Source organism: Ornithorhynchus anatinus, chromosome 4 (genome assembly GCF_004115215.2).
Source record: "Ornithorhynchus anatinus isolate Pmale09 chromosome 4, mOrnAna1.pri.v4, whole genome shotgun sequence".
Lineage (NCBI taxonomy): Eukaryota > Metazoa > Chordata > Mammalia > Monotremata > Ornithorhynchidae > Ornithorhynchus > Ornithorhynchus anatinus.
Genome location: NC_041731.1, coordinates 78,778,339 through 78,792,300, shown reverse-complemented (window position 1 = coordinate 78,792,300; position 13,962 = coordinate 78,778,339). Strand labels below are relative to the sequence as shown.

The 13,962-nt window shown below is 49.2% G+C and overlaps 1 protein-coding gene across 1 annotated transcript in view; it reads left to right on the top strand.

Moving 5' to 3' along the window:
* Positions 1-12,488: 12,488 nt before the first annotated feature.
* ZBTB41 (zinc finger and BTB domain containing 41) overlaps positions 12,489-13,962 on the top strand; it is a 40,407-nt gene continuing 38,933 nt past the window's right edge. The window contains exon 1 of the mRNA XM_029064049.1: positions 12,489-12,536. The gene's annotated coding sequence lies outside the window, so the exon portion shown is untranslated. The remainder of the gene's footprint in view (positions 12,537-13,962) is intronic.

The following is a 13,962-nucleotide window of genomic DNA, read 5'->3' as shown; positions in this document are numbered from 1 at the left end:
AGTAAAACTACTAGCTTGGTCCCCACAGAATTACTTCCGGGGGGGAACAATTGCTGCCTCAGGCCCGCTGAGTTCATTTTCCCTCTCTTTTGGATCCTGGTGAGAACAGGACTGCTAGACGGTTCCATCCACCCTTTGGAAAATAAAGGGCTTTCCTGCAACACGATTCTTCATCCGGAAATTCAAATAGGGGAAATGGATTTCTTGTCAGAACACCAGAAGCAGAGAAGCATCATAGCCCCAGAGCACGGATCTGCGAGCCAGGAGGAGCTGGGTTCTAATCCCGGCTCCCACGTGTCTGCTGGGTGACCGGGAGCAAGTCACTTAACTTCTCTGTGTCTTAGTTACCTCATCGATAAAACGGGGATTAAGACTGTGGGCATCATGAGGGTAATGGACTGTGTCCAAACCTATTAGCTATTATCCAAACTAATGTTTCACAGAGTGCCTGGCACACGGTAAACCCTTAATAAACAACATACATAAAATAAACATGGAGATTCTTCCCACCATCGGAATTAAACAATTAGTTGGTGCCACTAGATTGGAAGGAGCCTCTGATATACTATATCTGTCTTTTTCAGTTGCGTCGTGCTACAGCTGGGAAGCAGCGTGGCTCAGTGGAAAGAGCCCGGGTTTGGGAGTCAGAGGTCATGGGTTCGAATGCCGGCTCTGCCACTTGTCAGCTCTGTGACTGTGGGCGAGTCACTTCACTTCTCCGTGCCTCAGTTCCCTCATCTGTAAAATGGGGATGAAGACTGTGAGCCTCACGTGGGACAACCCGATGACCCTGTATCTACCCCAGCGCTTAGAACAGTGCCCTGCACTAGTAAGTGCTTAACAAATACCAACATTATTATTATTACAGTTTTCCCCGATTTGGGGAAATCCAAGTAAGAGGATACAGAGAGATGGGTTAAGATGTATTTGATTTATTTAATCAATTTTGAAAGGGTTGTCCTTTCCCTACAGGGCCTCAGGATGCACTAACAATTAGGATAGTATGAAAGGAAATATTTTAAATAATTTAAAGGGGCAGAAGGGCTTCAGTAAGGAGGTGGTGGGGTTGGAGAGAAAGGAGACAGCTATTCCTGGAGCCAACATAATTGGGGATGGTGTCATGTGGTGTCATAAGGACAGGCAGCCAAGAAAGGCCACCTGTTAATAATAATAATTCTTAATCAATCAGTGGCATTTATCGAGCACTTACTATGTGTAGAGCCCTGTACTAAGCGCTTGGGAGAATATAATACAACAGAGTTGGCAGACACTTTCCCTACCTCGAGTAAACTTACAGTCTAAAGGGACAAAGCATTTACTGTGGCTCAGACGCTCCACTCAAGATAATCAGCTCAGTCACAGCCCTTGTCTCATCACATGGGGCTCAGAGTCTAGAAGAGAGGGAGAGCAGATGAAGAGATGAGTCACGGAGAAGTTAAGTGACTTGCCCAAGGTCATACAGCGGGTATGTGACAGAGCCAGGATTAGAACACAGTTCCCGGTATCTGAGTGAGGCTAAGATTGCCTGCTCATTGTAAGTAACAAAGGCACGGAGAATAAAAGAGTTTTAAATTATAATGCAAGCATTAAAAAGGGAAATAGTTGTAACGTAGTCATAGTCGGAGAAGCAGCGTGGCTCAGTGGAAAGAGCACGGGCTTTGGAGTCAGAGGTCATGGGTTCGACTCCCGGCTCTGCCACCTGTCAGCTGTGTGACTGTGGGCGAGTCACTTCACTTCTCTGGGCCTCAGTTACCTCATCTGGAAAATGGGGATTAAGACTGTGAGCCCCACGTGGGACAACCTGATCACCCCGTATCCTCCCGCTTAGAACAGTGCTCTGCACATAGTAAGCGCTTAACAAATACCAACATTATTATTATTACATGAAGTACAACTTAGGTCACAAAAGAGGCTGATATATTCGTCTTGATAAATTAGCATCTTTTTTTGACAGAGTAACAGTTGAGAACGTTTCTCACTATGCACAGAAGTGAAAGGCAAGAAACAAACTCTTCTGACAGAACACAATTAATTCGCAAGGTTATACATTGATTAACATCCAGATTCCTACTGATGGTTAGCTTATTTGAAGCTTTCAAGGAAATGTATTCCACAATTTTAAATTCAGCTCAAAAAAGAATGCCCTCTTCCAAAATGGTAATTCATCCTCACTTTAAAAAATCATAGAGCCTTTGATATGCTGATAGACTGCCCCCTCCAGTGGAAATATGATTTATCTATTAAATATTTGCCTGTTCTCACCCTCATGGATTTGACAAATCCAAATATGTTTCCTCTTAGGAAAAAAAAAGAAGGAAAACTGTTACGATTCCTTAACCGTTGGCCTGATTTACACCCACTTCCACAGAATTCTTTTTCACTCCCACTGAGTTGCAATGAATTTCAGGCTCCGTTAGGTAAATAAGAGCCTGGCTTTCAGAGCAGCACGGTGGGGGTGTGAAAGCTTCGTTCAGGAGAAGAGAATCGACCCGCATATGTAGCAAGTGAGGAAGAATCCTCTGATGTTGGGAGAGAATAACTTTCTCGCTTTTAACTTAATCGGTTTATCTTATAGGCAATACCCTGAACTCTGACTAGCAAATACAATGGTGCGTAGGATACACTGATGTCTTATATGTCTATTTGCCGTAAATAAAGAGTAAAGAGATGAGGGCAGATATAGGATGGAGACGTGAAGAATATGCTCAGAGAAAGTGTCCCTAATGATGTTGTAGCGTACTTCCCCAAGAGGTTAGTACAGCGCTCTTGCACATAATAAGCGCTTATTCAGTAAACACCATTTTTTAAAAGGTATTCGTTATGTTCCAGGCACTGTACTAAGCACTAGGGTAGATCCCGGCTCTGCCACTTGTCAACTGTGTGACTGTGGGCAAGTCACTTCACTTCTCTGTGCCTCAGTTGTTCCCTCATCTGTAAAATGGGCATTAAGATTGTGAGCCTCACGTGGGACAACCTGATGACCCTGTATCTACCCCAGCGCTTAGAACAGTGCTCTGCACGTAGTAAGCGCTTAACAAATACCAACATTATGTAGGGTACTGGCAAATCAAGTTGAATACAGTCCCTGTCCCACATGGACCCCAGCACCCGGCCCACACCTGCCGCTCCTGCTCCGCACCTGCCGCATGGCGTCCACTTTTAAATAAATAAATAAATAAATAAATAAATTGTGGTATTTGTTAAGCGCTTACTATGTGCAAAGCACTGTTCTAAGCGCTGGGGGATACAAGGTGATCAGGTTGTCCCACGTGAGGCTCACAGGTTTTTTAATCCCCATTTGACAGATGAGGTAACTGAGGCCCAGAGAAGTTAAGTGACTTGCCCAAGGTCACACAGCTGACTAGCGGCAGAGCCAGGATTAGAACCCATGACCTCTGATTCCCGAGCCCGCGCTCTTTCCACTGAGCCGCGCTGCTTCTCTCCCTTTTAAAGACTTTTAGCGGAACCAAGGGCGAGCCACCCCAGCCCGATAAAATCATTTCTAACTTTCGGTCCGGGCAGCTAAAGTTCGGAAAACTCCAGTCTGTGGGCGAGTCAGTCAGTCGATTGTATTCATCGAGCGCTTACTGTGTGCAGAATACCGTACTAAGCCCCCGGGAGAGTACGGCACATCGATAAACGGACACCTTCCCTGCCCGCGACTAGCTTACGGTCTAGAGGGGGAGAGAGACGTTATTATAAATCAATAGATGACAGAGATGTGCGTAAGTGCTGTGGTGCTGGGAAAGGGGGATGAATAAAGGGAGCTGGTCGGGGTGACGCAGAAGGGATTGGGAGATGAGGAACGGTGGGGATTAGACCGGGAAGGCCTCTTGGAGGAGATGGGCCTTCAGTAAGGCTTTGAATCTGGGGAGAGTTATTGTCTGGAGAATATGAAGAAGGACGGTGTTCCAGACCAGAATCGGGAAGGACGTGGGCGATCGTGGGAGACCGCCCTGCCACTGAAGAAGAGAAATGTCAAGTCAGGTATTTATGAAGCCCTAACTGTGTGCGCGACGCACTGTCTAGGTGCCGGGAAAGAAAACACAATTGGTATTTGTTAAGCGCTCACTATGTGCCGAGCACTGTTCTAAGCACCGGGGTAGATACAGCGTCATCGGATTGTCCCACATGAGGCTCACAGTGTTCATTCCCACTTTCCAGATGAGGTCACTGAGGCACAGAGGAGTGAAGTGACTTGCCCCAAGTCACACAGCTGATCGCTTTCCATACCCCTCACTTCTCTCTTCTACTTTGCATTCTGCAGCGGGTATGGATTAATAAATGAGCTTGGGACTTGGGCAGGCAGGTTTTCTATATGGAGGAGATGAACACTTTTTTTCAAAGTATTTGTTAAGCACTTCCTGTGTGTCAAGCACCGTTCTAAACGCTGAATGATCCATACAGTCATTCAATCATATTTACTGAGCATTTAGTGCGTGCAGAGCTCTGTACTAGGAGCTCGGGAGAATGTAATATAACAATAAACAGACACGTTCGCTGCCCACGGCGAGCTTAGTCAGTGTGTAAGGGAGGAAACGATGTCTCCTTTCCGTCCCCAGATTCACCCTGCGTCGCCTGCATCTTCATCGGTTCCAAATCGGCCAGCAGAGAGTGAAAAGGAAGAGGGGATCCACAGTAGGACCTGGAAAAACAAGCCAAGGGAGCACAGTAGTAAGAATTGTACGGTCACTTGGTGAATCTAAGTGGAAATGTCCAGCGAGGGGGAAAAGGCCCAAATACGTTGCCTTGAGCTCCTAATTGTTAGGTCTACAAAATGCAAGCACCCTCAAATACATTTGAAAAGTCTATTGCTTCCTCTGTGCGTTTAATAATAACGAGATCCCATTAGGGAAGACTCCGACGTGATTCTTTGCTTGAGGGATAATAATAATAGTATTAGATCCCTCGTCAGTTGTGTGACTGTGGGCAAGTCACTTCGCTTCTCTGTGCCTCAGTTCTCTCATCTGTAAAATGGGGGTGAAGACTGTGAGCCTCACGTGGGACAACCTCATTCCCCTGTATCTCCCCCAGGGCTTAGAACAGTGCTCTGCACGCAGTAAGCGCTTAACAGATACCAATATTATTATTATAAGCACTTACTATGTGCCAAGCACTGTTCTAAGCACTGGGCGGAGACGCAAGATAATCAGATTGTCCCACATGGGGCTCACAGTCTTCGTCCCCATTTTACAGATGAGGTCACTGAGGCGCAGCAAAGTGAAGTGACTTGCCCAGGGTCACCCAGCTGACAAGTGGCGGAGCCAGGATTAGAACCCCTGACCTCTGACTCCCAAGCCCGGGCTCTTTCCCCTAAATCACCTTGCTTCTCAGGGATCCTCTAGACTGTAAGCTCATCATGAGCGGGGAGCGTGTCTACCAAATCTTCTATAATTGCTACATTATAGTCTCCCACGAACTTAGTACAGTGTTCTGCGCAGCGTTAAGCGCTCGATAAATATGATGGATTGAGGCGAGACTAGTTCGACTGTGGTCAGATACATCGGCATCTGATGGAATGATTTTGAACTGGAAATGGGAACCTGCTCTACCAGTAGTCGGAGGTCATGAGTTCGAATCCCAGCTCTGCCACTTGTCAGCTGGGTGACTGTGGGCAAGTCACTTAACTTCTCTGTGCCTCAGTTACCTCATCTGTAAAATGGGGATTAAGACTGTGAGCCCCACGTGGGACATCCCGATTCCCCTGTGTCTCCCCCAGCGCTTAGAACAGTGCTCGGCACATAGTAAGCGCTTAACAGATACCAACATTATTATTATTATTACCAGTAGATAATAATTATGTGATCATGATGATGTGATAATAGTGAAAATAATTGTGGTACTTGTTAAGCACTACTATGTGCCAAGCAGCGTGGCTCAGTGGAAAGAGTCCGGGCTTGGGAGTCAGAGTTCATGGGTTCGAATCCCGGCTCTGCCACTCGTCAGCTGTGTGACTGTGGGCGAGTCACTTCGCTTCTCTGGGCCTCAGTTCCCTCATCTGTAAAATGGGGATTAAGAGTGTGAGCCCCACGTGGGACATCCTGATTCCCCTGTGTCCACCCCAGCGCTTAGAACAGTGCTCTGCACATAGTAAGTGCTTAACAAATGCCAACATTATTATTATTATTATTACTCGGTACTTGAGTCTGGCCACTTGTACGGTGGAAATAATAAAAGCCACCAGATACTGATGTCGTTAGGAATATTGTGAAAATAAACGAGCTATGGCAGAAAGTACTTTAAGCTTGTTAGAATACAAGCGTTGAGCAAATTCGAGGTACACTCTGTTCTCCTTTTTGGTTTTTTTTTATGGTTCTTATTGAGGGCCTACTATGTGCCGAGCCCTGTACTAACCACTAGGGTAGATAATAATAATAATAATAATGTTGGTATCTGTTAAGCGCTTACTATGTGCAGAGCACCGTTCTAAGCGCTGGGGGGAGAGACAGGGTCATCGGGTCGTCCCACGTGAGGCTCACAGTTAATCCCCATTTTACAGATGGGGTAACTGAGGCCCAGAGAAGTGAAGTGACTTGCCCACAGTCACACAGCTGACAAGTGGCAGGGTCGGGATTCGAACCCATGACCTCCGATTCCCAAGCTCTTCACTGAGCCACGCTGATACGAGCTAATCAGATTGGACACCGTCCATATCCCAAATGGGGCTCACGGCCTTAATCCCCATTTTACAAATGAGGTAACTGAGGTTCAAAGAAGTGAAGTGACTTGCCTGAGATCCCATAGCAGACAAGTGGCAGACCCTGGATTAGAACCCAGGCCCTTCTGACTCCCAGGCCTGTGCTCTATCGACTACCCTCTGGGCCGAGCCGGGGATTCTAGCCTTGCTGGATCTTATGGCAGAGAAAGTCTCAAGGCCACGCACAACTATCTCTTCCAATATCACAGCATCCCGTGGGAAACAAATGTTCCCTAAATCCCTAATGATATTTTCATCAAAAATTAAGCAATGGTATTTATGAAGCATTTGAAATTCACCGGGGAAACATGTAATGGGATTTAGCTCCGTGTATCATCATTGCTCTTGCGTTAGGCAGCGTGGGTCAGGATGATCTTTTTCCCAAGTTAGCTGTGTGCCTTTGACTTTTAAGATGTCAATTTGTATCATTCAAACGAAAAGTAGTGTGCCCAGGAGGAGAAAAAGAAATGTTAAAAGGTGTTCTTATAATCAATCAATCAATCAATCAATCATATTTATTGAGTGCTTATTGTGAGCTACACTAGCATTTGGGAGAGTACAACACGACAACGTAAGAGACGCGTTCCCCGCCCACAACGAGCTTATGAAACTAGATATACTTTAAAAAACGGATTTGACTTGAATAGTCTCTTTTGTACGGAAATGATGTGGTGAGTGTGTTTTAGAGATGTTATTGAAGTGTTATTTATCACTCTAGGGACTTTGGTGATTCATTAAATGTTGGTATTTGTTGAGCGCTTACTATGTGCACGGCACTGTTCTAAGCGCTGGGGTAGATACAGGGTAATCAGGTGGTCCCACGTGAGGCTCACAGTTAATCCCCGTTATACAGATGAGGTAACTGAAGCACAGAGAAGTTAAGTGACTTGCCCAAAGTCACACAGCTGACAAGAGACAGAGCCGGGAGTCGAACCCATGACCTCTGACTCCGAAGCCCAGGCTCTTTCCACTGAGCCACTGAGCCACGCCGCTTCCCGTAAAGACATGGAATTAAAGACATTGAATCTGTATGATGGGAGTCACTTGAGAATGCAATCGGTTTTTATTCTTTTTTTATGGTATTAAAGGGCTTACTATATTCCAGGCGTCCTAGTAAGTGCTGGGTAGGTAGAAGATAATTAGGTTGGACACGGTCCCCGTCCCACACGGTGTTGTCAGTCTTCAACCCCAATTTCCAGATGAGGTAACTGAGGACCAGAAAAGCGAAGTGACTAGTCCAAGGTCACACAGCAGTCGAGAGGGAGAGCTGGGATTAGGACCCAGGCTCTCCGACTCCCAGGTCCGTGCTCTTTCCATCAGGTTCTGTTGTTTCTCTAGGTCAGGACCTGCACCGAGTGCTTGGGAGAGTGCAATAGAACCATAAAGAAGCATATTCCCACCTCCCACAGAGCTTACAGTCTAGAGGGGGAGATGGAAAATACATAAATTATTATACATACATACATAATTATACATAAATTGCAGATATGTATATAAGTGCTGTGGGGCTGGGGGAGGGTGAATAAAGGGAGCAAGTCAGGGCGACACAGAAGGGAATGGGAGAAGAGGAAGGGAGGCTTAATAAAAATAAAGATGTCGATGGAAGCAGCGTGGCTCAGTGGAAAGAGCCCAGGCTTGGGAGTCAGAGTTCATGGGTTCGAATCCCGACTCTGCCACTTGTCAGCTCTGTGACCGTGGGCAAGTCGCTTCACTTCTCCGGGCCCCATTTACCTCGTCTGGAAAAGGGGGATTAACCGTGAGCCTCACGTGGGACGACCCGATGACCCTGTATCTCCCCCAGCGCTTAGAACGGTGCTCGGCACATAGTCAGCGCTTAACAGATACCAACATTATCATTCTTGAGTGCTTACTATGTGCCAGGCGCCGTTCTAGGCGCTGGGGTAGATAGAAGATAATCGGATTAAATACAGTCCCCGTCCCACATAGGGCTCACAGTCTTAATCTCCATTTTACAGATGAGGGAACCGGGGGCCAGAGAAGTAAAGTGATTTGCCCAAGGTCACACAGAAGAGAAGTGACAGAGTCAGGATTAGAACCCTTGACCTTCTGCCTCCCAGGCCCCTGCTCCATCCATTGGGTCTTTCATTCATTCATTCATTCGATAGTATTTATTGAGCGCTTACTATGTGCAGAGCACTCTAGTAAGCACTTGGGATGGACAAATCGGTAACAGATAGGGACAGTCCCTGCCGTGTGACGGGCTCACGGTCTAATCGGGGGAGACGGACGGACGAGAGCGATGGCGATAAAGAGAGTCGAGGGGAAGAACGTCTCATTGAAACAGTAGCAAGCTGGCTCAGTCAGGGAAGGCCTCTTGGAGGAGGTGTGCCTTCAATAAGGCTTTGAAGAAGGGGAGAGTCACCGTCTGTCGGATCTGAGGAGGGAGGGCGTTCCGGGCCAGAGGCAGGACGTGGGCGAGGGGTCGAGATAGACGAGATCGAGGCAGAGTGAGAAAGTTGGCATTAGAGGAGTGAAGTGTGCAGGCTGAGCTGTGCAGAGCACGGGCTTTGGAGTCAGAGGTCATGGGTTCGAATCCCCGCTCTGCCGCCCGTCAGCTCTGTGACTGTGGGTAAGTCACTTAACTTCTCCGTGCCTCAGTTCCCTCATCAGTAAAATGGGGATTAAGACCGTGAGCCCCACGTGGGACGACCTGATTCCCCTGCGTCTCCCCCAGCGCTTAGAACAGTGCTCTGCACATAGTAAGCGCTTAACAAATACCAACGTTATTATTATTATCAGTGGGAGAGGAGCAAGGTGAGGTAGAAAGGCGATGGAGTACTTCAAAGCCAACGGTGAGGAGTTTTTGTTCGACGCGGAGGTGGATGCCAACCACCACTGCCATTTCTCGGGGTGCGGGGAGGATCCGGAAGGCAGGTGGGCAAGGAAAGGAATTCAGGGAGGAGGTCGGCGGCCACGGGGAACGGAGGGATTCATTCATTCAGTTGTATTTATTGACTGCTTACCGGGTGCAGAGCGCTGTACTAAGCGCTTGGGAAAGTACGATTCAGCAATAAAGAGAGACAATCCCCGCCCACAGTGCATCACCGTTTTGGGGGGGGGGGGAGACGGACATAAATCATAATAATGATGGTGTTCGTTAAGTGCTCACTCTGTGCCTAGCACTGTTCTAAGCGCTGGAGTAGATACAAGGTGATCAGGTTGTCCCACGTGAAGCTCACAGTTAATCCCCATTTTACAGAGGAGATAATTGAGGCCCCGAGAAGTGAAGTGACTTGCCCACAGTCCCCCAGCTGACAAGTGGCAGAGCCAGGATTCAAACCCATAATAATAATAATGTGAGTATTTGTTAAGCGCTCACTCTGCGCAGAGCACTGTTCTAAGCGCTGGGGGAGATACAGGATCACGAGGTTGTCCCACATGAGGCGCACAGTTAATCCCCACTTTCCAGGGGAGGGAACTGAGGACCAGAGAAGATGCTGGTATTCGTTAAGCGCTTACTATGTGCCAAGCACTGTTCTAAGCGCTGGTGTAGACACAGGGGAATCGGGTTGTCCCACGTGAGGCTCACAGTTAATCCCCATTTTACAGATGAGGGAACTGAGGCCCAGAGAAGTGAAGTGACCTGCCCACAGTCACACAGCTGCCAAGTGGCAGAGCCGGGATTCGAACTCATGACCTCCGACTCCCAAGCCCGTGCTCTTTCCACTGAGCCACGCTGCTTTGAAGTGACCTGCCCACGGTCACGCAGCTGACAAGTGGCGGAGCCGGGATTCCAACCCACGACCTCCGACTCCCAAGCCCGGGCTCTTGCCAGCGAGCCACGCTGCTGGAAAGATCCCGCGCTTTGGAGTCGGAGGTCACGGGTTCGAATCCCGGCTCCGCCACTTGTCAGCTGCGTGACCGTGGGCAGGCCACTTCCCTTCTCTGGGCCTCAGTGACCTCCTCTGTGAAATGGGGATGAAGACTGGGAGCCCCACGGGGGACAACCTGATCACCTTGTATCCCCCCCCGGCGCTTAGCACAGTGCTTTGCACAGAGTAAGCGCTTAACAAATACCAGCATTATTATTGCTATTATTTGGACAGATGAGGTCACTGAGGCCCAGGGAGAGGGACTGTCGGTGGGATTTGAGGGGGGGGCGGGGGTGAATCCCCCTTTCCCTCTGCTCCTCCCCCTCTCCCCCCACCCCAGCACTGTGCTCATTTGTATCTATTTTTATTGCCCTATTTATTTTGTTAATGAGATGTCCATCCCCCCGATTCTATTTATTGCTATTGTTTCTGTCTGTCTCCCCCGATTAGACTGTAAGCCTGTCCATGGCGAGGGATTGTCTCTATCTGTTGCCGAATTGTACACCCAAGCGCTTAGTCTAGTGCTCTGCACCTACTAAGCGCTCAATACTCATTCATTCATTCAATAGTATTTATTGAGCGCTCAATATTCGCTCGTTCATTCATTCATTGGTATTTATTGAGCGCTAACTCGGTGCAGAGCACTGGACTAAGCGCTTGGAATGGACAATTTTGCAACAGATAGAGACAATCCCTGCCCCTGGACGGGCTTACAGTCTAATCGGGGGAGACAGGCAGACAGAAACAATAGCAATAAATAGAATCAATAAATACTATGGAAGGAAGGAAGGAAGGAAGGAAGGAAGGAAGGAAGGAAGGAAGGAAGGAAGGAAGGAAGGAAGGGAGAGAAAGAAAGAAGGAAGGAAGGAAGGAAGGAAGGAAGGAAGGAAGGAAGGAAGGAAGGAAGGAAGGAAGGAAGGAAGGAAGGAAGGAAGGAAGGAAGGAAGGGAAGGAAGGAAGGGAAAGAAAGAAAGAAAGAAAGAAAGAAAGAAAGAAAGAAAGAAAGAAAGAAAGAAAGAAAGAAAGAAAGAAAGACGGAAAGACAGAAAGAAAGACAGAAAGAGAGAGAAGGAAAGAAAGAAAGACAGAAAGAGAGAAGGAAAGAGAGAAAGAAAGAGAGAAAGAGAGAGAGAGAGAAAGAAAGAAAGAAAGAAAGAAAGAAAGAAAGAAGAAAGAAAGAAAGAAAGAAAGAAAGAAAGAAAGAAAGAGAGAGAGAGAGAAAGAGGAAGGAAGGAAGGAAGGAAGGAAGGAAGGAAGGAAGGAAGGAAGGAAGGAAGGAAGGAAGGAAGGAAGGAAGGAAGGAAGGAAGGAAGGAAGGGAAAGAAAGAAGGAAGGAAGGGAAAGAAAGAAAGAAAAAAGAAAGAAAGAAAGAAAGAAAGAAAGAAAGAAAGAAAGAAAGAAAAAGAGAGAGTGAGAGAGAGAAAGAAAAAGGAAGGAAGGAAGGAAGAAAGGAAGGAAGGAAGGAAGGAAGGAAGGAAGGAAGGAAGGAAGGAAGGAAGGAAGGAAGGAAGGAAGGGAGAGAAAGAAAGAAAGACAGAAAGAAAGACAGAAAGAGAGAGAAGGAAAGAGAGAAAGAGAGAAAGAAAGAGAGAGAGAAAGAAAGAAAGAAAGAAAGAAAGAAAGAAAGAAAGAAAGAAAGAAAGAAAGAAAGAAAGAAAGAAAGAAAGAAAGAAAGAAAGAAAGAAGGAATGATCCCTCCCCCTCCCGTCCGCCGATCCAGCCTCCGTGTCTTAGTCGGAGCCGGCCCCCCCGGGCCGCGCCGGGTCCCTCCCTCGTCGATGACGTCACCCCCGCGGGCGCCGCCAAAACCCGGCGCGGCGGATGGGGTGGGGGGGGCGGCTCCGGCTGCCGGAGCGCCTGCGCGGGGCGGAGGGCGCTCCGCCCCCTCCCCGCCCCGAGGCGGGGGGGGTGGTGTGCGTGATGACGTCACGGGCGCGTCGGGGGGCGGGGCCGGGGCCCGACCGGGAAGTCGGCGGGCGCTGGGCGGCTGCCGGGCGCGGGGGCAGGTAGACATTTTTATTACTCTATTTATTGCGGTAATGAGGTTTACGGCCCCTTCGTTCTCTCTATCGGGATTGGCTTGTGTTGTTTCTGTCCGTCCGTCTGTCTCCCCCCATGAGACCGTCAGCCCGGCGTGGGGCCGGGCCGGTCCTTCTCTGGTGCCCGATTGGCCATTCCCAGCGCTTAGCCCGGTGCCCTGCACCTAATCGATGCTCAATCGATACTATCGAATGAATGAATGAATGCCCTCCCCAGCGCTTAGGACAGGGCTCGGCATACGGTCCCAGCACGGGGCAGGGCCGGTCCCTCTCTGGTGCCCGATTGTCCATCCCGAGCGCTTAGGACAGGGCTCTGCACCTAGTCGATGCTCAATCGATACTATCGAATGAATGAATGCCCTCCCCAGCGCTTAGGACAGGGCTCGGCATACGGTCCCAGCACGGGGCAGGGCCGGTCCCTCTCTGGTGCCCGATTGTCCATCCCGAGCGCTTAGGACAGGGCTCTGCACCTAGTCGATGCTCAATCGATACTATCGAATGAATGAATGCCCTCCCCAGCGCTTAGGACAGTGCTGTGCACCCAGTCGATGCTCAGTCGATACTATCGAATGAATGAATGAATGACGTCGTATCCCCCCTAGCGCTCAGAACAGTGCTTGGCATAGAGTGCCGGCATTGGGCACGGCTGCTCTCTCTCCGGTGCCCAGGACCGTGAGCCCGTCAAAGGGCGGGGCCCGTCTCTATCTGTTACCGATTTGTCCACTCCAAGCGCTTCGTACAGCGCTCTGCCCCTAGTCAGCGCTCAATCAATACTATTGATTGAATTCCAAACGCTCAGGACAGTGCTCTGCCCCTAGTAAGAGCTCAGTCGATACTACTGATTGAATTCCAAGCGCTCAGGACAGCGCTCTGCACCTAGTCAGCGCTCAATCGATACTACTGAATGAATGAACGACTTCCAAACGCTTAGGACAGCGCCCTGCACCTAGTCAGCGCTCAATCGCCACTTTTGAACGCATGAACGAGTGGGCAGCGGGCACCGGCCCCGGGCATCGTCCGGCCCTGGCCGCCCCGTGCCCGTCGCCAGCCGCCGGGACCAGCCTCTGCAACCGGGCCCGCCGCCCTGCTCATTAGAGAAGCGGCGTGGCTCCGTGGCAAGAGCCCGGGCTTGGGGGTCTGAGGTCATGGGTTCGAATCCCGGCCCTGCCCCTTGGCAGCTGGGTGGCTGCGGGCAGGTCACTTCTCTGGGCCTCAGTGACCTCCTCTGGAAAATGGGGATGAAGACCGTGAGCCCCACGTGGGACAACCTGATGACCCCGTCTCTCCCCCGGCGCTTAGAACAGTGCTCGGCACGTAGTAAGCGCTTAACGAACACCGACATTATTATTATCATTACCACCGTTTACCCTTCACATCGGTACTGTCGTCCTCC